This window comes from Zonotrichia leucophrys, chromosome 1 (genome assembly GCF_028769735.1).
Source record: "Zonotrichia leucophrys gambelii isolate GWCS_2022_RI chromosome 1, RI_Zleu_2.0, whole genome shotgun sequence".
Lineage (NCBI taxonomy): Eukaryota > Metazoa > Chordata > Aves > Passeriformes > Passerellidae > Zonotrichia > Zonotrichia leucophrys.
This window is the reverse complement of record NC_088169.1, coordinates 61,640,311-61,661,652: the sequence shown is the minus strand read 5'-3', so window position 1 is coordinate 61,661,652 and position 21,342 is coordinate 61,640,311. Positions and strand designations below refer to the sequence as shown.

At 38.8% G+C, this 21,342-nt stretch overlaps 1 protein-coding gene across 6 annotated transcripts in view; it reads left to right on the top strand.

Annotated features, from left to right (window-relative positions):
• TSC22D1 (TSC22 domain family member 1) overlaps nucleotides 1-21,342 on the top strand; it is a 90,055-nt gene that overhangs the window by 33,046 nt on the left and 35,667 nt on the right. Inside the window, exons 3-4 of one of the 6 annotated variants that reach the window (XR_010440450.1) lie at nucleotides 3,562-3,744; nucleotides 4,709-6,822. The exons of 2 other annotated variants lie outside the window; for them this stretch is intronic. The gene's annotated coding sequence lies outside the window, so the exon portion shown is untranslated. Of the gene's footprint in view, nucleotides 1-3,493; nucleotides 3,745-4,257; nucleotides 4,454-4,547; nucleotides 4,672-4,708; nucleotides 6,823-21,342 lie in introns of those variants that run through there. 3 more of the 6 variants (XR_010440439.1, XR_010440445.1, XR_010440440.1) reach the window with 3 other exon arrangements.

The following is a 21,342-nucleotide window of genomic DNA, read 5'->3' as shown; positions in this document are numbered from 1 at the left end:
CCAAATATGGAGATTCAATTTTTTGCTTATTTTGCAGATGGTATCCTGTACAATTTACTCATAATTGTTTAAACTTTCAATTTCTTGGTTATTGAGCTTCTGCTCACTGATGCAGAAAAATGGAGACCACTCCTCAGGGACTTGTGAATTGGCTGTGGAATGTGCCTTATAGAGAAGGAAGAAAGCAGTAAAGGGAATTTTACTCTAGGCATATCTATCAACAGTCAGGGCACTATGGAAACACATTGCAGAGATTCCTCTCTTTGCCCAAAGAAGAAGAGGGTACTGATTATAGGATTCATGACCATCTTCCATATGCTCACAAACAGAAGTGCTGGTGCTTTCCTGACTTCATCTCGATCTGTAGATCACCAGTGTGTTTTTCTTGTGTCATCACGGCCATAATTTCTTTCTGCTTCAGCCCAAAGGATCCCATCAGAGCCTGCCCTGTCAACAAGCTGCAGTGCAGGGACTGAGAAAAGCTGTTGGATATTCAGCTGCTTAAGCTGAGCTAACATCCCATCTAGGTAGTACAAATCACTTCTGGTGGTTGATATGAGGCAACAAAAGAACTTTGCCCAAAATTCCTGTAAGAGGGATTCAGGTACTTTGGATGGTCTTTTCTAGACTTCCCTTTCATCCTTTAGAATTTTCATAAGAGAAATGGAGTAATCATTAACATTTCTCATCTCAAAATGCAGAAATATTTAGTTGTTTCAGCCTGAAATATATATCTCTGTGTAGGAATCAATCAGGCTAGGGTTTTTGATAGCTAGAACACAAAAATTACCAAGCTCATTTATTCTATACAGTTTAAGACAAGTCTGCTCAACGGAAGAATTCTGTATGAAAGGATACAAATAAAAGAGTTCTTCCTTTGTTGTAAAAAGAGCAATACCGTGATCTTCATGAAAGAAAAAGAATTTAACATCAAGTCATTCCTAGCAGTTTATTTCAGCTTGATCTTCCAGAAGCTGTTCAGCTGTTTCTGTGAGAACACCAATGGACAAAATCCTCAGAATGCTTTTTATTTTCCCCTTAAATTTCACTTTGGATCTTTGTGTCTTCTGCTGAAGAAGAGACACGAATCAAATAAGACCAAGTGCTCCTGTCTCCTACGCCCCTGAAGCTGCAATAGGTGATGTCAGACTGTTTAGTGTGCTGAAGGTGATCTGGAGTTTTTTCCATTAAATAGGGTCTTTTGTGTTAAGGACTATTTCTTACAGAGGGCCTAGACAGATTCCTGTCTGAAAGGACCCTGCAATAAGCTGGGTCATGCTGCTTTGTCTGGGCTGATCTGCTCTGATACCTTCTGTTGTTTTGAATATCTTGATACCTTCTGTTGCTGGAAAAGAATATTGACTTAGAAAGTCAGTAGTGCTTGTAAGCTTCAATGCATCACCTGAAATGAAGCTTGTAGTGCTGTGTATGGCATTGTAGTTTTGAATGATAACTAATATTAGAGCAACTTGCAATGCCTTGAATCTCATGAACTTATCAAATTATCTGGTTAAAAAGAACCTTCTTTTCACAAGGGAGTCTTTAAGAAGAAATAATGCTTTCAACTGCTACTGTCCTTTTATAATATTGTTCTTAGCCAGCAGATACAGAGCGATAAACGCTTGGGTTGAACACATTCTGTTTATTGTTATTTTATCTTCTTTCATTTTCTTCTGTCTTCTTTACTGGAAGAGGAGAGTACAAACATCAGCCTGGAGACATCTCTTAGCCAAGTGCACTTCTATTTGTGTTCATCACTTACTCTTTCTGAATAGGAAGAAACAAGAACATGCATGTGGGATGAAAAGACTGAGCCTCACTCTCTAATCTTTGAAAGTTGGTCTGAAATAATAAGACAATGTTTTTCCAGTTGAAAGGCATAGAAACATATCTAGATCTTGAATTGATGAAAAGTAATGAAATTACAATTTAAAACCCCCCTCTTTTTGTGAGCCACTCTTTCTATTTAGACTGCAAACTCTTACCTTAGCTTGAGATACTGTAACCATATTCAGGAACAAAGCAGCAGAGTATCCTTCTGCATGCCCAAGCGGTTTCTCTAGAAAGAACTTGCTGATTTTTCTGTTTTAATTACTTTAGAGTATCAGAGTTTGTCCTTGATGGCTTTATCTGTCACGAGTTTAAAAAACAAAAATGTTTTCTGTATGCTACTCTAACTGCAAACTTGCTGTGGTTTTAATGACAAAACCTTCCCCCACCACCCCAATTTTCTTGTGTTATTTTGAGCACAATGAACAAAAGAAAGCTTTTTTGAGCAGCAGAAAGCTTATAATTGAAGAACATGTGACGTATCTAACCATCTGAAGCTATTTTGTTTAGGTGTGTGCTCTAGAGGAGAGGATGAAGAAATACCACCAATTGTCCCAAAATGAATTAAGCAAAATTCTTCAAACATAATGAGTAACGTACCTCCTTGGTTTACTGTTGGATCATGCTCTACCTGATGTCTTGAGCAAAGAAGAGCCTGCCTGGTAAAGTGATGGTGCCTTGTGTACCTCAGCACAATGACTGCCCCACATGCAAATGCCTGGCACTGCTGTTGTGCAGAAGGTGCTGCAGTGGATAATAACCAGTAAATGCATATGTGAGCAGCTATCCCTGTAGCTATTGGCAGTCCAGTGACTTCTGGTTCTGTTGTGTTGTATGTGGACTCCATGCTACTTATAAAATTTCACAGGAGTCTTAACCAGCTTTCAGGATTTGTGAAGAAAATTTCAGCTCTCTTACACATTACTTTTGTTTGCTGTTTGTAATTTACAATTCCTAGGGCATTTGGGTTTTCAGGAATAAAAAGAGGAGTATTTTAGAAATCCAGAAATATGATGCAGGAATTTGAGTAGGTTCTTATCTTCCACAGCAATCATAATCTGCCTAGGCTAGATCAAAGGTTGTCACAACAGCATTAAGCTACTATTAGTGTTCAATCAGTCTGATTTTGGCAAATAAAGTAGAAGACCTGAGATTGGACTAAGGCCTTTACAGAGGAGTTGGGAGAGGTGTTAGGAAGTCATTGGTGAGGGAAACATTCAGGTAAGTATGACCATTTCTTCTTAAAAGAGATTATGGGGAGATGTTCACTGCATTGCAATAGATGCCATTTTTAATTCACTTGAGAAAAAGTGAACAAAGGAGAGATTTGAATTATTTTTCCAAGAAATGAGCACTTAAATTTCCCCCTCCCCCCCACCTACATCTACTTGTAACAAACTGAGAGAACTTTCTGGACAAAACATCTTATGATTGATCTCATCTGTTGCTAGATGTCTTAATAGTCTTGAAAGTTCACAGTTCAACACTTTGGGGTTGGTTTATTTTGGCATCAGAGCATGAAAAAACTGCATGTACTAGTACTCATCTCTTGTCATCCTCCCCTATTGCAGTGACTATGTGTATGTCTCTGTGTGGCAGAAAATGAGGGAATACAGATCATTATTCAAGAAGTTACCAACTAGCACTTTTCCTTCCCCTCCAGTCTTTCTGCCTCCCTACCCTGGAAGTATGGAGTCCCTGCCTCAGCCTACGGCTTCATTCTTTTTCCAGCTGCCCACAAAAGTAAAGAACCAGTGTGAGAGTTTGAAGAAAGAATCCGCTCAGAGTCTCAAGCAAAAGCTCCAGGTTGCAGACTCAGAAAGAAACTTCCTTTGGGGAAGGATCTGCTTCCAGGATTTGCTCGTCTCTTTTTCCTTGGGCAAACAGTTCTTGAAGCAAACGACAGGGTTGCAGGTAGGTAGGGCCCCTTTGAACTGCCATCCGCTGAGGTGTGAAGGATGACTTTATGCTGTTTATCTCTGCATTTTTTTTGTTGATGTTGTCTTCCACCTCTCTAAGCTGAGAGAGGGAAAGAGTGTGAACATTGTAAAGAAAAAGTGTTGGGGAGAGAGAGAGGAGAAAAATGTTCTGGGCCCTTAGAAAGAATGCCTCTGTGTAAGCTTCCTGTCCATGGGTCATATTTGTACTTCAGTTCTGTGAAGCACTAATGACATTCTTGGTGTGACCCTTCTCTAGACGGGAAACTAAGTCAAGAGCAGAAACTGGTGGCTGGAGCCAAGATAAGGCCAGTGACTGTGTATGGTCCATAGCCACACAGTTTTCATCTCCTCCCTGTCTCTTTACACTCCTGCTAGGTTTGAATGTACAGTAAGGCAGAGATCATCAAATGGGTTTGAAATCTGACGTGATTCCCAGCACTGAAAAAGTTTCCCCGTTCTAAACATGTAAATACGTTTCTTCCTTTAGAGGAGCCTGTGGCTGCTGGGCTTGTAAAGTCCTGTTCTTTTGTCCATGTGAAGGAAATAGACTGAAATACTCTGATTAAAGGGATGTGCTGCTATCCCACATGATCAGCAATCCCTCAGGCCCAGAGAGGGGGAATCAGCTCAGGTAAATTCTGCCTTTCTCGGTTCATGCTGTGCAGAGCAACAGCCTCTTCCTTGCAAACATCGGTAGCCCACAGTCAGACCTTTCTTTTTCCAGTTATGTCATTGCTGGCACGGGAAGTTTATTCTAAATTCCTTTTTGATTTTTAGCAAAAGAAATTACTTGAAAACTGGCAATGAAATTCTAAGGAGATTTTACCAGTTCCTCTTTCGTGCTGAGTTGAAGTCATTTGGAACTATGTTACGTGCATTATTACTTTGATGCATCTTGTGACTCTCTCTCCCTCTTCATTCCCTCCAAATTGCTTCAGGACACCTTCTAACCTTTATACTGCATCACAAGCCTTCAGCAGAAGATCTTATGTTGCTGGAAGATGACTGGGTTTGGATCTTGGCCTTCCCTAAGCAGGATCTCCTGGCAAAAAAAATGGGATTGGGAAAGAAATGGCTCCTTTTTCCATCACACAGAACCACCTTAGAAATGGAGGCCTAGGCAGAAAATTACTTGTAATGCATTGTTCTTTAGGGAATGTGTTTGGCCTCCCATGGTCCTTTTGTTACAATGTCATATAGATACCTTTTATAAAACCTAAACCTGGCATCTTCCTATCTGAAGATCAAGTCAATAAATCCAAGATAAAGAGTGTACAGGTATAATAATGTGATCGGGTCTTGCTGTCCCTTGCATAGGAGATGCCACGTGAATCTGTGAAACAGGGTTCTGCTGTGGTTCAGACTGTTATATTTGTAAAGCCTTTTCTACTTACATTAAAATCATTAGAAATAATAAAGGTTCTTGTGAAAATGGTATTTAGACTTCTGCCTTGCTGGGTATACTTAAAAAATAAATTTCAGCCAAAATGTCACAATGGGCAATATGGGAAGTAGTGCATCTTTTGAGGTTTCCTGTGGCTTTGTGTCACAAAAAAGTGTGTTGGAAGGGTTGAGAGCTATAAAAGGGAAAATCTTAGATTTTACTTTAAGAGTGAGAAGTTGTTTGTTAGAAAGCAGAAAGCTTTTAATCGTTCCCCCTAAGGGATTCTGTAGTCAAACTTAATTAAATGTCTTCTAAGATCTCAAATAAAAACCTTCTGTTTGGCAGTAGCGAACAGCACACACATGCCTGTGCACTTGTGCTGTTCTCACTATAGGAAATTAGTTTTGAAGAATGGGGCTTAGTTCTAATGTTCAGATTAAGAAAGGGGAAAGTTTTGTGCTGAAGCTGAGTGTGAGAATAGGAGGCAGGAGGGTGTACCAGACCCTCTGGCAGTAGGTGAGGAGCACTTTTGTTTTTCTGTTTTCTGCTTCTGGCAGTTGAAGTAAACTAGCCAGATGCTTATACTTGAATCCAATTAATTTCTTAAATCAGTTGCCACAAAACATTATTTTTTAACTAATGCCTAGATCTTTTGTTAAATTCACCAGCTTATTTAAATTATTCAATAGTTTTAACATAGCCCTGAGGCTACTGCTTCACGGCAGTTGTCACTTCTTACTATTCTGGAATGCACTGCAGTCCTAGTACATTCTAAAAATAATTGTTCAGATGGTGCTGTTTAAGTACATACTTATGTAGTGAGCCATTTTCACTGGACTTTCTGAAATTGGCTTTCTGTTGGATGGCTTTTTAATATCTTATTTTGCTGTGATTATCAAACTTGTTTATCTTGGTGCTTCTGTGGTTATTGAGTAAAGTGCTGAATTTATAACCCGATATTTTTAGAGAACTGATAGTCACATGCCTGTGTTAAACTATGCAAGCACAGTAACACTTGTTAACTTTGAAGTTTAAAAAAAAAGTTTAATGTATCAAATTCAATCCTATTATAATATGTGGAAATATGTATGTGATGAACTTAAAATTGAGTAGTTGCTACAGATGTAGACATGAATTGTATACTGAACAGAAGTAATCTAGACATTAATAGCTGAAGATCTGTGGGTCTCAGAAATGAATTCTAACATCTGTGACTAGAGTTTTGTGCCAGCAGTGCTTTTAGTTGAAAATAACTGTTTTTCAAATTTCTAGTCCATTTGAGGTCTGATATCCTTTGTGCCTTAATAGGTTTACTTACACTTGCCTCAGCCAGTTTTTGGTCATTTTGTTCTGTAGTAGGTAAATTTAGGACTGTCAAATACTTATGAAACAGGCACTGAGGCTGTTACTGTTACTGTCTCAGTTCTTAAAATGGCTTTACTCCTCCCCATCACAATTAGGAAAGAAAACCACCAAAACAAAAGAAAAAACCAAACTAAAAAGCCTGTTGGAATTCTACAATTGGTATTTTGATATTTGTCTTATCACCGTAGCGTTAGCATGTTTCTCATGCTGAGTTTTACAGTTGGAATCCTGGGTTCTTGGTATATCCTTAGAACAATAACTCATGCCTTTGTGTTACTAAATAATAAAGATACCTGAAACAATTTTCTTCTTGTTTATATTGTACTTGCCATAAGTGTATGTATCGAGTGACTCCTCTGACAAACTCTGGAATGCCAGGAAATGTGGAAAAACACTTTATGATTTCAGAGGTTTTTAATGCCTGGTACTAACAGAATTTCAAAAAACAGGCCTATTTTTCCTCTTTCTATTCTCTTAAAGATTTCTTTTGACTATTTGAGCTACCTAACTCCACGTGATCCTTTATGTCTTCTTGACCAGATACCAGCCCCTCATAATTGTTTCATAGCCAGTTAATAAAATCCTGGCTTTTGACACTGTTTTGCCTGTCCCAGAAGAGCTGTCTTGTGTAACTTGAAAGTTTTGCTTTCTTTTTTTCACCTTATGTCCACGCTTTGTGGCTTATGCTGCAGCTCTTTCTCTATTACAGGATGCTTTGAGGAAATACGCTGCAAAGATCAGGAAATTTGGGGGAAATTCTTGCTGATGTTGCTACTTCAGCCAGAGCTAAACTTGTCATTTGTGTGAGAGATGCTTTGTCAGTTTAGTTTCAGGAAGGGAGATGTATCAAAAAAATGTTATTTTTGTAAGCCAGAAAATTACTTTGATTTTATAAACAAGAAAGTGGGACTAAAGAGCATAGGTTTTGGGGTGTTTGTATTCCCTTGCTTTATACTTAGAAGGTGGGTAACAAAAGATGAACAATTTAATGTGATTTTCTGTAAGCCAGACTTGTTCTTTCAGCAATGGTGTTATTTAAGTTAGATTTCTTTAAGTCTAGTTTGCAGGATGTGGGGATTTGAGCAGGTAACAGTGTCAAAAATATTTTTCAGATCTTTCTTTAATTGAGGAAAGTAGGCTCATACCTTGGTTTATCAGACATGAAAGCATCCTTGAGTCTCGAAAGAATGAATGTGATTTAGGGGTAAGTTTAGAAAAAGTGTTTTTAACTGACAACTGGAAAAAGGCATTTTCTGCAAGCAGTGGTGACTAATGGTTGAACCATTCCAGTTTTGTTTGTTGCATGGACTTTGAGAAGAATTGACGGCTGCACGGCTCCTAGGACAGGTCCGTAAGTTGATGTCAGCAACGTGAGGTGAGTTGGTGGGTTGTTGCAGGAATTGCTGTTTTACTATTTAACTTGGGTTGTCAGTTTAAAGACCATATTAAGTTTGTGATTCTTTTGCTGATGACAGTGACACTTCCCTGATCACTTGCTAATTTTTTTTAAGTATATAAATTTACTGTTCTCCTGAACTGTTCTGTGTTGTATTGTTTTGTTTCCTTGGTTGCTCTCACATGAGTGGCTTTCCTTTCTCCCTGGAAGAAAGTGACATTTCTTGTTTTTTCCGTGTACTGAAGAAGTGGAGGACAGGAAAATGTGTAGGTTTTAGCCTGGTGTTAAAAAACAGTAAGTGAAGAAATTGTACCTTGCACAGATGGGTGTCACTTTCATGGGGGCAAGATAAAATATTTTATCTTGAGAGAAGGTTGTAGGAGGTTGCACAGTTAAGGAGGCATGTGGCTTTTGGTGGTTTTCTTCTGGGTAACTACTTCAACAATTGTAACCATACCAGTATCTGACCTCCTCTTGCCAGATTCAGGTTAAGATATCACCTGTAATGCTGAAGAAAATAACTTTTAAATAAATAACAACTTGTATGGTTATAAATTGATTTAATGAGATCATAATTGGCCTTCAAAGACAGAAATGTGATTTATATAGATTTTCCCAAACTATAACCTTGTCCTGAGTTAAACTGAACTTTCATCATTGGATGAAATTACTTTAGAGCTCACATTAAAGCGTCCTTATCCATTTGAGTGTTTCAGGGAATTTCCACATACCTGCTGCCGATGTGTTTAGAACTTTTCTGAATAGTAAAATTTGAACTATTTTTTGAGCTGAAAATGGTTTCCTGGTCTCTGGTAGCACTTTGTATTAGATGAGAAAGCATGAAAAATTGATTTGCACAATCTTTGTGTGCACTTATAAGCAATGGAGAGATGAAATCAGACGGAAGTGTGTAAGAGTAAATGAAGAACAGCTGACATCAGCACAGCTGCTATGTACAGATGGAATGTTCCTGGGTGACTTCAGGATTACAGTGAAATTGAAGCTTAGCTGGATACTGGAACAGCACAGGAACTGGACTTACAAGCAGCTAGCTAATGTGGGAGCTCTCTGTTAACAGGCAGTAGACTTGACATAAAATCACTTCAAGCAGCTAAGTCTTTTTTTTCCCCCCTATAAGTAATGATAGAAAAGTCTGGACTCACAGATTTATAGCTTGTGTGGTTAGGTTCTCTGGTGTATAATAGAGTACAAGTGCTGAATTGAAGCTTTATTATGCCTCAGGCACTAGTTGTGTTTATCACCTAGTGGTGTCTGAAACCTGAGTTGATGCTGCAGCTTTTTTTAAGTGGAAGAAAGCAGGGATAAGTTAGGCGGCCTTATGGACTTGTACATTTATTCTTCTGTAGCTTTTTAAGACCTTTTATACCTGCAACACTTGCAGCTGCTTGAAATTAGGAGCAGGTAAAAAAATTGAGAAGAACACAGGAGTAAGGATATTCAAAGAAAGAACTTAGATCAGTTTCTTTCCTAATAAATTAAGGGTGGTGATGAAAACAAGAATGTGCTATTCATCAAAAGCCAGTATCTGTTCCCTTGTATTACTGCTAAATTTTATAATAAATTCTTAGCTATTCTTCCCTATGCTTGCATCTGTTCTAGAGATTTCTCCCATTTATCCCTTTTCAATGAGTACACTAATCTTTGATACTTCCTTTTTAACTAGCTCAGAACTGTTGGGTTTTTTAATTAAGCAGCTTGAGAACAATGATCAGTAATGCTACATTTGTTCAGAGAATAAAAACTTCTGTTCCCATGTCAGTCTTCACATCATTCTCCAAAAAGATATGCTGCTTGGAAGACCTGACTGTATCTCCTGTGCTAGCAGTCAAACCAGTGCTTCCAGTGTGGTAGTACTGAAGCTACAGGGCATTTTGCTTGTCTCTCCAGGCAACATTAACACCCAAATTCCTGCTTGTAGTTGAACTCAAGTTACTGTTTCAGATTAATTTTCTGCCTCCTTCAAAGACTTTTTAAAAACTGTAATTTTGATGACAGTGTAATAATGATATAAAAGGCTATCTGTGCTCCTTGCTCATTCTATACAAATTTGCCAGTTCAGCATTTTTCTCCAGTCTTTAGCACCACATATGAATGGATGAGATAAGTCTCAGATCTTCACTTGCCATTGCTCTTGAGCAGTGAATGGTTTGTATTGCCACATTTTGTCACCCTGAACTGCCATCTGTTTTGTGTCCCTCCTTAAGCGCCTGCTGTTTCAAAATCTGGCCTGTTTTTTTGAATCTGTGTACATTTTTCCTAAAGAAATTCTCCTTTCTGCTGTTCTGTAAATACCAAAGTGTATGCAAGATGTAATGGCTTGACTAGCTGTTCTTGTTTGGTTCTTAGTACAGAATGCAGAATTAGATTGGAGATGTTTGAGAACCACATTGTGTAGTCCTTTGGTTTAGTGAATAATCTCATCAGTTTGATTGACCTGTGATATTCACTTATTCTCAGGTTGTTACTTTTTGGAACTTTGTTTTTATGTAGACTTCACTGGAATAAATCATGTAGTAACTGGCTTTCTGTGAGGCAGGTATTCTTGTTGCCTGATGGATTTTTTTTCTGCACTACCTAAAAAAAAATACTATAGAACTGCTAAAGCCCTGTATTTATGCCCCTTCTTCATTCCTGTTTTTGCTCATTAATTTCTGACACAATTAAGAGGTTTATTTACTTGGCAAACTCCATCCACCATTTGGAGGATCCGTGCAGGTTAGATAAGCCTGGAAAATTAATTGCTTTTAATATGATCCATTATTTAATTTACAAAGTACATTAATATCAATAAAGCCTCACCCTGTATCAAAATGTAGGAATTTACCTTTCAACCTAAAATTACAGTGACTGTAATGTGATGTAAATGCTGTTTCCACCTACTCCCTCAAACCTAAAATTCAGCTTAGTCTGTATAAAATTCAGGATGTAATTATTTTCTCCTTTTTCTCTCTATGCCAGGAAGGAGACTTGGCTTATTACATGAGACCATTGGATGGTGTTTCAGTACAAACATAACTAATTTGTTTTATAAGGCAAGGGATTTTATTTACACCCCAAATGAATGTCAATTCCTCATTTGCACCTAAAGTTAAAGATTGTTCCCTCAAAATTCTGTCTTAAGCATAGTCTGTCATACAAGGATTTTGCTATGGCAGAAAAATCACCCTAAGGTGGAGTTTTGGGACCTGTAGTATAAAGTATGGTGTAATATGTGATACAATATCTCTTCTTAACATGACACAAAAATAATTACCTTCAGAGACTGTACTCTCTTGGGACTTTTTCTTCCAGTTTGAGGTGTTTTAGAAAGGAATAATTTGTACCTGTGAATGGTGTGAACCTTTGTTAGTGAACACCACCATTTTTTAATAAGTCCTGTGCCCTTGTTTCCTAGTTGCTGTCTTACTTAGCACACTGACCTTTTTTATGGCTATGTTTGTAGTAGTGTCTTCTTCATCTGAAGACAGTAGAAGGATATTTTTTTTTTGTTAAATATTTGAATGTTTATATGTTGTTTTTTTACTGTGGTGTTAGTGACAGCTTCACCTGTGAGTTTGTTAGCCTTTTGCTAAATGAAAACATTCTTACAGATAGGGGAACAAGGTATGTATTTTTAGTGTTTTTTTTAATAAACATTGTGCTCTTGTATATAGAAATGGTCAATTAAATACAGATATCTTATTAAAGAACTGCTTCATGGCACTAGGCATTCATACTGACCTTTAAAATGAAAGCTAAACCCCAAAGAAGCTCAAACTAAAGCAGCTAACATGACTGCTTTCTAAAAACCACACTAAGATAATGAGTTCTCTGAGTATTCTGGGAGAAGCAATTCCAGTGGTCATAAGGAGGTTGGGTTAAAGATGCAGATGATTACTTTTAAAGTGAGGTCACTTAGTGAGAGAGGATATTGTTTTCTTCAGCTCCAAACCTATTACTTTGGTATCTTTTTAAGTGCTTAGTAAATTAAAAAAATGAATTTGTGTCAACTCCAAGCTCCTGCAGCTTTTAAGAATAAATTGGAGTGCTGGATCTATTTTGTCTGTGGAAATGGGATTATATGTCTGTATATAAACAGATCCATAGCTATGTGTATTTCTACAGTTAGAGCAAGTTGGTGTGGAATATAATTTTTGTTAATAGCTTTGGGAATTTAGAATTTATATGTCTTCCATTTGATTTTAAAGACTATCAAACCCAGCCTCTAATAATTAAGTACTACGGGCTTTAAAATAACTTTCCCCTAGCTTTTCAAAGCAGTGTTATTATACTGCAGTTATCTAGTTTTTGATGATTCAGCACTAATGTATAATCAAAGGGGTTTGTCCCCACAAGGAGCAGTGATCACCCTCTGCAGCAGTGGTGTCTCTCTGTCACCACATAGCGCTATCAAAGCTTTTTTTGCCATCTTTTGTTACTCCTATGTGCTGATTTTTTGACTTGACCTGAATGCTCTTGATCAGTAAGGGTGGTAAGGTTTAAATGCTGAGCACAGACTGATTAACAAGGCATTAAGTCAGTTAATTCTTTCATTTTTAAATAAAGTACTAATGTGGTTTTGGTGGTCACTGATGTGCATTACAAGTTAAAGAGATAGCTTATGTAAGCAGTGTGGATTTGCAAACTATTTGAATTTTGGTGGTTTTAGTCCTCAGTCTTAAACTGTGGAGTTCAGAGAAATTAGGTTGCTGAATTTGCTTGCTCATGGTAGCTGTTGAGGTATTGAAAGACAGGTATGTTACAAACTTGTGTAAAGAGGAAGGTTTTAAATGAGTTTGTGTAAGCCTTGCTCTGTAAATGTGGTTCTTTGAAGGGATTTTCCTGTTTTGTAAAACAATGCTAGATTTACTAGGCAAGAGGTGGCTTTGCCACTCCTGTGGCTTAGTACACGAGTGCTAGTTCAGTGAAACTTGAAATAAAGTGAGCTAGGGCTTGAGGAAGGTAGGAGCCGTGTCTGCTAGATGGTACTGAAATAACATGACCTACAAACTAATTTTTCTATGCTTTCTAAACTTCAGATATGGTGGACTTCAAGTATTTCTGTAACAACCATAATGGTGTATAAGATTAAGACCAAAAGTCCCACTAGAGGAGAAAAGAAATTTAAATCCTTATGCTTTAGAAGTAGTTTCAAATGCTGAAGAGCATGAACTAAAGATTTCTGGTTTTAGAAGTTGCTTTTTAGTCCTGAGGCCATCTGTAAAAAGATTTTTCATAAAAAGATCTTACATTCATCTACGAATTCAAGAGGATTCATTAATACCACTCTTAATTTCATGGAATTGTAGAATGCTCCAAGTAGGAAGTGACCCACAAGGATCATTGAGTGCTCTGTGGGGAAGACATAAGAATTCTGTATGGCTTTAACAGAGGACCTGTTACTGCAGGGCAGCCTCCTTGAGAGGTGTCTGCTGAGTTTTCATGGAAATGCTGTGGTGCTCATAGATAGACAGACACTATCCAACGCTGTTACCAGCTTGTGGCATCTTAACCTCTTAGGACTCATTTTGATTTATGCTGTTGTGAGTTGTTGTACTCTTGAAGGACATGATGGCATTCCTGGTTGATACAGTCACCTGTTGTATGCCTTGCAAATTATGGGGTGCCTTCTGACTCTAAACACGTGCTTAATTAATCCTGTTGCTTGGAAGGATGGCAGTGCATAGGACAGTGCTTTTCCCCCAAATGCTCTGTTGAGCAGTCCTGCTGGGTCTGTTTTAACATCTCACCTGGAGATCTGGGGCATATTAACAGGTTTTGGATTATACTAAACCTGTTTGTTACAGCATGTTAGAATAGATGTTGTGGTTGGGGCATGTGTAGGGAGAAGACACAGACTTCAGGAGAGGCTGAGTTCCTGGGAACTCTTAACAATTGTGTAAGACTTGGTACAATAAACACAAGTACTCCAGATTTATCTTGGCACCCTCTCCAGCTGTGTATCTTTTGTGTGAAAGGCCATTAGTCATGTTTCTGGATGCCAGAATAAGATAGAGAAGTTTATTGCTTGCAGATGGTGGTTCACATGCAGAAATAAATGATTTCTGCTCGTGCAGTTACATGACAATGTTACACAGCTTGGTTGTAACTTTTGAATTGTGCTAACACACATCTGAAGCTGTAGTTCTTGGGTTTGACCAGTCCTTTTCCTAAGGGTTATTTTGATGTTATGTAGACCAACTAAAAGCTCTTAAAAGGTTAATTGCTACAACAAAGGAATCACAATTTACTGAATAAATCTACTGCTGTCTTGCTGATGGCCTTTAGAAGTAGGATTGAAAGTGTAAATCAGTATAGGAAATCGCCTCTGAGCCATAAAGATTTTTTTTCCTTCCATCATATATATACTTTGGACCAAGTACTGTACTCATGATTTTACATGAGAGGAGAGCCTGCACAAAGAGTAATTAAAATAATGTTGGTGTAACAGACTCTTGGTGGTCAGTCATTTCCTCTGTAATCTGAGTGCTGAAATCTCAGCAGTCTGACAATTTTAAAGTTTGTGTTTCTCTGATATCGTCATCACAGAAATTGACAACATTCTCTTTTTTCAGTAATATTTCCCTCTGAGGATTTTAGGCCATGCATAACTAATGCATCTATCTAAAGATAATTTCATGAAAGGCCTCTTCTCATGCCTTCATGTTATCATGGTGATACTCAAGTTTCAGCATAATTGGATGTGTCAGGACTTAGCATTAATTTTGGTCCAACTTGTTATTTTGATAATGGCATTAAACTTGTACAAATTTGATGCTATCACATTCAAATTCTAAAGGTATCCTAGTGTATCAGTATGAGAGTAGTTCTCCATACTGAGAATTGATGGTGGGAGCTTTGTTTCCATTCTCTTTTACTGTTACATTGAAATATAATGTAGGTTTATTATAGGATTTAAAAACCCATGACTGTTAATCTGAGTAAGCGTATATAATGCACTTAAAAGCTTCTGTCTGTCTTGTATCACTTCCTTCTGACTTTCCTTGGAAAAAAATCAAACATTCAAAGATGTAGTCTCTAGAATATCTTACATTTTAACCCAGGGACAGAATTGAAGTATAGTCCATTATCCACAGAGACTTGATCCACAGGTGTATTTGATGCCAGGTAATGCCATTATATACATATTACGTGTGTATTGTTTTATACAAGTTTTTAGCCTGAAGAAGCTATTATTCTGCTTGGAATGTGTTTTTGTTAATAAGCAGTGCATGTCAAGTAGACATTGTAGGGCTGGAGAGGTAGGGAGTTGTCCTTTGTCTTCAAACTTACTCTTTGTAATTCTGATTCCTGCTGATAGCCAAAATTTTAGGAGCATTGCCCTGGAAGTTCTTTTCCTTTTTAAAAGGGTAGTAATATTCTTCTGTTTTGGCAGCCCACTTCCACTTGGTGGGTAGGACGTTGTTCTTGTCACTTCTTCCTCCCTCTGCCCCAGCTGTTTTATTGTTGACTTTGCAAGCAAACTGAAACTTCCTCTCTGATGTTTAATATAGAAAGGAGATTCTCTGTCTAGGACCTTCCCAAACTATGCTAAGAGGTCGATGTTTCTGCAAAAGCAGCTTAAATCTGTTATCCTCTTGTGTGAGGGTTCTTGCGCTTATGTCTGTGTTGAGCTTTAGGCTGCAAACAGTGATGCTACAGCTTCTCTGGTAATAGTACAGGTAGGAAATTAATAATCATGAGGGAAAGAGCAAACCAAAAAATAAAGCATTTAGTTAGGGATGTCTGGTATAACCTAAGCATATGGCTGTGTGGGTGGCCATGGACTTTTTGGAGCTCCATGTTTAGAAAACCTGCCTAACTAATATTTGGATGTTTCTCTAGCTAGTAGAGCATTCAGTTCCAGACACTTGGTAATCAGAATTTTTGTAGTCGTGCCCACTGCTCCAAATTCCTGTCATTCATCTGCCTATTTTAATGTGTCTCTTGTGGAGTAGTTGTAAAATTAACCGCTGTTTTGACCTGACAAATGGGAATATGTGAGCTCCTCCTGCTGCTGTTCAGCTGGTGTATGGCTGCTTAGACCATTGAAGTGAGGTGATGTTTCTGCATGGAAGAATGGGGCATGTAAAACTATATGCTGACTTGCTTAATGTTTGACCTTTCCATAGCAGTGACAGGGTTTCAGCTCATCACTGCAGTGTTAAGAGTGTGTTTTGTTTATTCAGTCAGATTTTCAGAGTCCCTCGCTGAAGTTCAGCCTTTACAAACTTGCTCCCATACAAAAGCCTGTTTTGCTCACCCTTAGTGGACTTGCCCAGCCATACTTCCTCCCTCAGCTTGTGTGGCCAAGCTCATTGCTCCCTCAGAATATGAATTTCTGTAGGATGTTTTGCACAAGGCAGTGAGCCATTTAACAGTGAGACTTGGGAAACAGGGTGTTAAAAGTTATCAGTAGCTCTTCTGCTAGGTTGTACCTTATGTCATTGAGGTCAAATAGTCTGGAAACAGTGAGATTTTGATTCAAATAAAACATGTGCTTTTCAGAGAAAATGGAAAGGAAGGAGGATCTGAAAGTGCTATCACCCTCTGTACTGAAGGAGAGCACAGGCTTACTGGAGAAGGCAATATGTAGGAGGCAGTGGAAGGGGACAGCTTTTTACTCCTAACATAAAACCCCAGCCCTGCTTCCTCTTTGTCTGTTCCTCTTCCATTTTCTAATTAATTCTTTTTCTTCTGACTAACTCTCTTTTTCTGTATGTGAACAGATTTGCATTTTGCAGCTACTGTAACCACTAGGTAAGAAGTGATGAGTTCTCTCACCTTCTAAGCATAAAATGTGTTTCATGAATTCCAGATGATGTCTGCAGTTCTAGTTCTGCCTTGCTGAGCTGCTGTCTAATTAAAACTTCAGCTTTCCTCTTATCTCCTATACAACCCAAACCTCCCATATTTTTTAATCTCTTTACAGTTCAAATTTCTTAAATACTAGTGGGGAATGAGTTTTTGTCATCCAGTGATTTGGATAATGTATCATAAGTTTTAAAAAACCTGTTCAGTGTTAGTTAGGTGTGTAATTCTGTGAATTGTCAACCAAAAGAGTTGAAAGTCATTTATTTGCTGATAGACAGTGCTATGCAAATACTGTATGGTAGATCATCCAGTTGCTTAGCAATAACATTAACAGTCATGAGTGTTTATAAAGCAAATATAATACGATATGGTCAACAAGGTATGTGGTGCTTTTTGTATTACTTAAGTGTCCTGATAACTGTTGGAAAACGTTTATTAGGATTACACATGAGCCAGCACCTGACACTTAAAAGCAACAACTTGAATGAATAAATCTGATAAATTATATGCCTGTGTTTTTTAATCTAAACCCCCACAACTTGAAACAAGTTGTGAACATGATGGTTTTCCAAATACACTAGCTTTGAACTTTGAAATGTTATTTTCAGGGCTTTGATAAGTACTCTTGTAATGGCTTTGGATGTTCAGGCTGGAAATACTAAGTGTGATAGGTTATGTGATTGAAAGGCTTGTCTCCGTGTGCACGGCAAAGCCCTGGGCACAGCAGTGGGTGGGGGAACTTGGTAACTTCGTCAGAGAAATGAGCCCCCTGACCTGGCTCCTGCCAGGGCTGTCACTGGAGACTATCAGCCCTTGGGGACCTGGGTGGCAGACACTTGAGTTAACAGAGGCCAGCTTGCAGATTGGAAAGGGGTAGATGCAGGTAAGAACATTTTGGAATCATACCCAGCTCAGAATGGGATGTTTGGGGAAGGGAAAAGGTTGGGGAAAGGAGGGATCGGTGACTTTGTGGGGAATGAACCATGGGTAGAATAGAGGAGCAAAGGGAGCTGCTTGTGTGTAAGCAGGTGGCTGCTCAGGATGTTTGTGAGGCCATGCCCTGGCCTCATCAGTGCAGTCTCATTAAACTCTAATTGTTTGATTGTGTAAGGGGCTCAGTGCTGTGTGTGTGCCTACAGGGGGTCTCAGTGCCAGCAGCTCGAGTCTGACCATGGGTCACAAGGGCCCACGTGGCGGGGCAGGTAAGGGGGGGTGTGTGTGGGATGTGATGACTGAGGACAGTGAAATGGGAGAGGAGACTTGGGAGTGGCCATGAAGTCCAGAAAAAAACCAGTGTGCATCTGTGTGATAGAGCTGCAGGAGCTGGGAGCCGAGGCCAAGTGCTGCAGAGACTCAGGGGTGCGGCTGAGACCCCCGTTAGTGTGCGTATTTGTGTGCGAAGAAGTGGGAGGCTCTGGGGGCCAGCTGCTGGGTGGAGAGGCTCCAGGGCCACATCCCAGAGGGCTCTGTCATGAGTGTCTGCATGTTACTGAGGGGGTCTCAGCACCTGGGGTGGGCCGGGGGGCTGCTGTGCCCTGTGCTGCTAGCTGGGCAGAGCCGGCTGCTGGGCAAAGTGTGAGAGCCCAAGGGCAGTCACAGGGCCGGTTACGCTCTGAGTGCGTGTGCACGTGTGTGCGCTGTCTCCTCATGGACTTTCACCCCGGCAGCGAGCAGCGGGAAGAGGATGTTGGTGCCGGCTCTGTTTACCCAAGTGCTGAGTTTGCAGTGACCTGTGTTGCCAGACGTGTGTGTGCTGTGCACGTGTTTTGTGTGTGCCTGTGGGGAGCTGTGCTCAGCTTCACGACCAGACCTCAGGGTGGGGAGCTGGGGCTGGAGCGCCTCTCTTGGGCTGCTGGATTCGGCAGCTGCTACTCAAGGGCTGTGGGTCTGAGAAAAGGTGCCAAGGCTCTTGGAGAAATCTCTCCTTATCAAAACTCAGAATGAACATCTGAGATAACTGGAATCAGTATCTCCTGAAGTAAATTTTCAAATGTACTGTGCTGGTGAAACATGTAAGAGAAATTGTAGTATAATGGGAAATAATTTCAGTGTAAAGACTCACAGATGCTGGGCCTTTCAGAAAGTCAGAAGTCTGAGTGTACACCATTTATAACTAATTTAGAACATATATACAATTTAGAATACAAAATCTGGTTTAAAATACAGCTACTAAGTGTGTCATATGGTGTTGGGCAGCATTGTTCCCATGCTAGATCTCTACTTTTCAGACTGTTAATGAAATCTTTTTGGTAGTACATTGTCATTTTTTTATCACTGTTGCACTTTGTTTTGAGACAGCTTAGGCAAATTCAGATCTGACCTTGAAACCTTTTCTATGGGTTCTAGATCTGACCTTGGAACCTTTTCTATGCATGTGTACCCTAAAGCAAAATCCATACAAGCAGCACATATTTAAGTGTCTCCCTTTTCTGGGATAGTTCTCTATTTTGATTTAGCAGAGGTTGCAAATCGTATTAGGGTCTACAATAAGTTTCTCTGGAATGATGTAAGAAACTTTATCTGAAGGAAAGCCATCATTCATAAAACCCTCTAGATATTTAAGCTATTACTCAGTAACATTATCTAAACTTATGTAAGTTGACAAGTTTTTAAAAAATACTTTGGTAAATTCTCTCAGCCACCTGTTTGGCTGGAGGAAATAGCTATCATTAAAAAAAACCCAACTCAACAACCTTGATACAGAAAACCAGGAAAACTGAAAAGCTCCTTGAAGCAATCATGAGAATAAATGTTTGATGTTGTGCTCTGTGAAGCTTCAGATACTGTGCTGCAAGGCTCTTTCAAAATGTCACAGGCACTGTGTAAATAGGTTGGTAGTATATTCAGCCATATTCTTGTACCCTGATACACCTGTCTCCTTTTTATTTATTTTGTTCTTAAAATGAGCTCAGACCTCTGAAGAAGCTCACATTAGACATTTGGCATCATTCTAGTGTCTCATCTATGTTAAAGCAACTGATGTAGGGGGAAAATGAGGAATGATTTGCTTCATACAAAGTACATACTGGTAAAAAATCAGCATGGCTTGTGCAGTTTGGGGAATGGTATGTAGCCCAGTGGCTGAAGACTGAGGTAACACAGTAGAAAAGAGAGTTAAAGGTCTCTGATATCTTAATGTGGAGTAAGTTAATGCAATATATAAAAGGTGAGGGGGTTACTGAATCAGGAAAGAATGAGTTCATTCAAAATATGTAGGTTGGAATGCCTGCATCATGATAATGGAAGGAAGAGTCCTCTGCTGAACTTAAAATAAAAGAATTTGGACGAGTTTTTGAAAACTAGAAGTGCCTTATCTTTATCTGTTTGTTTGGCTTTTTTACTTACTAATTTCAGCAGAGGAATATTTTGGAAAGAACATGTTATGCAAACCAAGTTTCTAAGGAGTCTGTAGGCAAAACAGAGTTCAAGACCAGATATGCAAAATTATTCATGTTCTACTGCAATTAATTATTGGGGATATGTGTATTATCAATTATCTAGTGTAATTATCCTTGAACAGATCCTTGTGTGAGAATTTAGAAAGACTGACACTCAGCCTTGTGTGACACCATTGTATTGGAAACAAGGTTTTGCAGTTCACATGACCTGTGATATTACGGCTCTGGCTGTTAAATATGGGTCAGGTCTTTGAGAGCTGTGGGAAGGTCTGAGTTCTGGACAACAGTGAACTGATGAAATAATTGTGGTACCTGATTTTGGTTTTTGTTTGTTTGCTGAGGATTATAATGGGCACATGTTCTTTCAGCCTTTGTGCATTCTTCCATTATGGGTCCACAGTGCTTTTGTTTTGTTTCCTGGCTCACTTAGCAGGTGACTTCCTGAGAAGTCACTGGCAACTGAATACTGTGGCTCTTCTGTTATAGGATTAAAACTTTGATTCAGAAGTCATTAGCTTCATCCTCTTTGACCACTAAGTACTGAGATAAAATGTTTTCCATATTATGTTCTGTGAGCTTCTACAAGATACAGCTTGACTTCTAACGTGTGTTGGTATTTAATCATAATTAAAAAAGGGTAGGTCACTTACCTGAATACTTAGATAAGGACTTTTTTCTTGTCTATGTAGTGTCTGCTTTCTGATTAGTCACTTTAAAATGCAAAACATTGGGGTATGGGAACAAATGTCTGCAGTGATTCTGGATTCAATTTCATGATAATATTTTCCCTTCTACTTGTTAACATAGTTGCATGTCTATTCCTGCCTTCACTGATCTTATAAAGCTGTTGGTTCTTTCCTATTCTTGTTTGCCAAAAAGTCTTAGGCTAAATTAGTTGATGAAAATGTCTCTATTTTGCTGATGCTGAGTCAGAAGTGTTTATTTAAAGATGATGAATTTAGTAATCATCAAACCATGTTTAAATCATCAGGAATGCTAATTATAGATCATCCAACCTATATTTCTGAAATCCTTAATGACTTGAAGTCCAAATCCTCCCTGCTTAGGTTAATAATAAATGCATTGGCTTCAGTTGGAAATAGGTGACTGTAGTTCACAAAAGATAAAACTAGTAATTATGAAGATGAAAACATAGAACTTCTTTCCCATGACATGGAGGGGAGAGAAGCTGAAGTTCTCTTTTTCCATGTCATC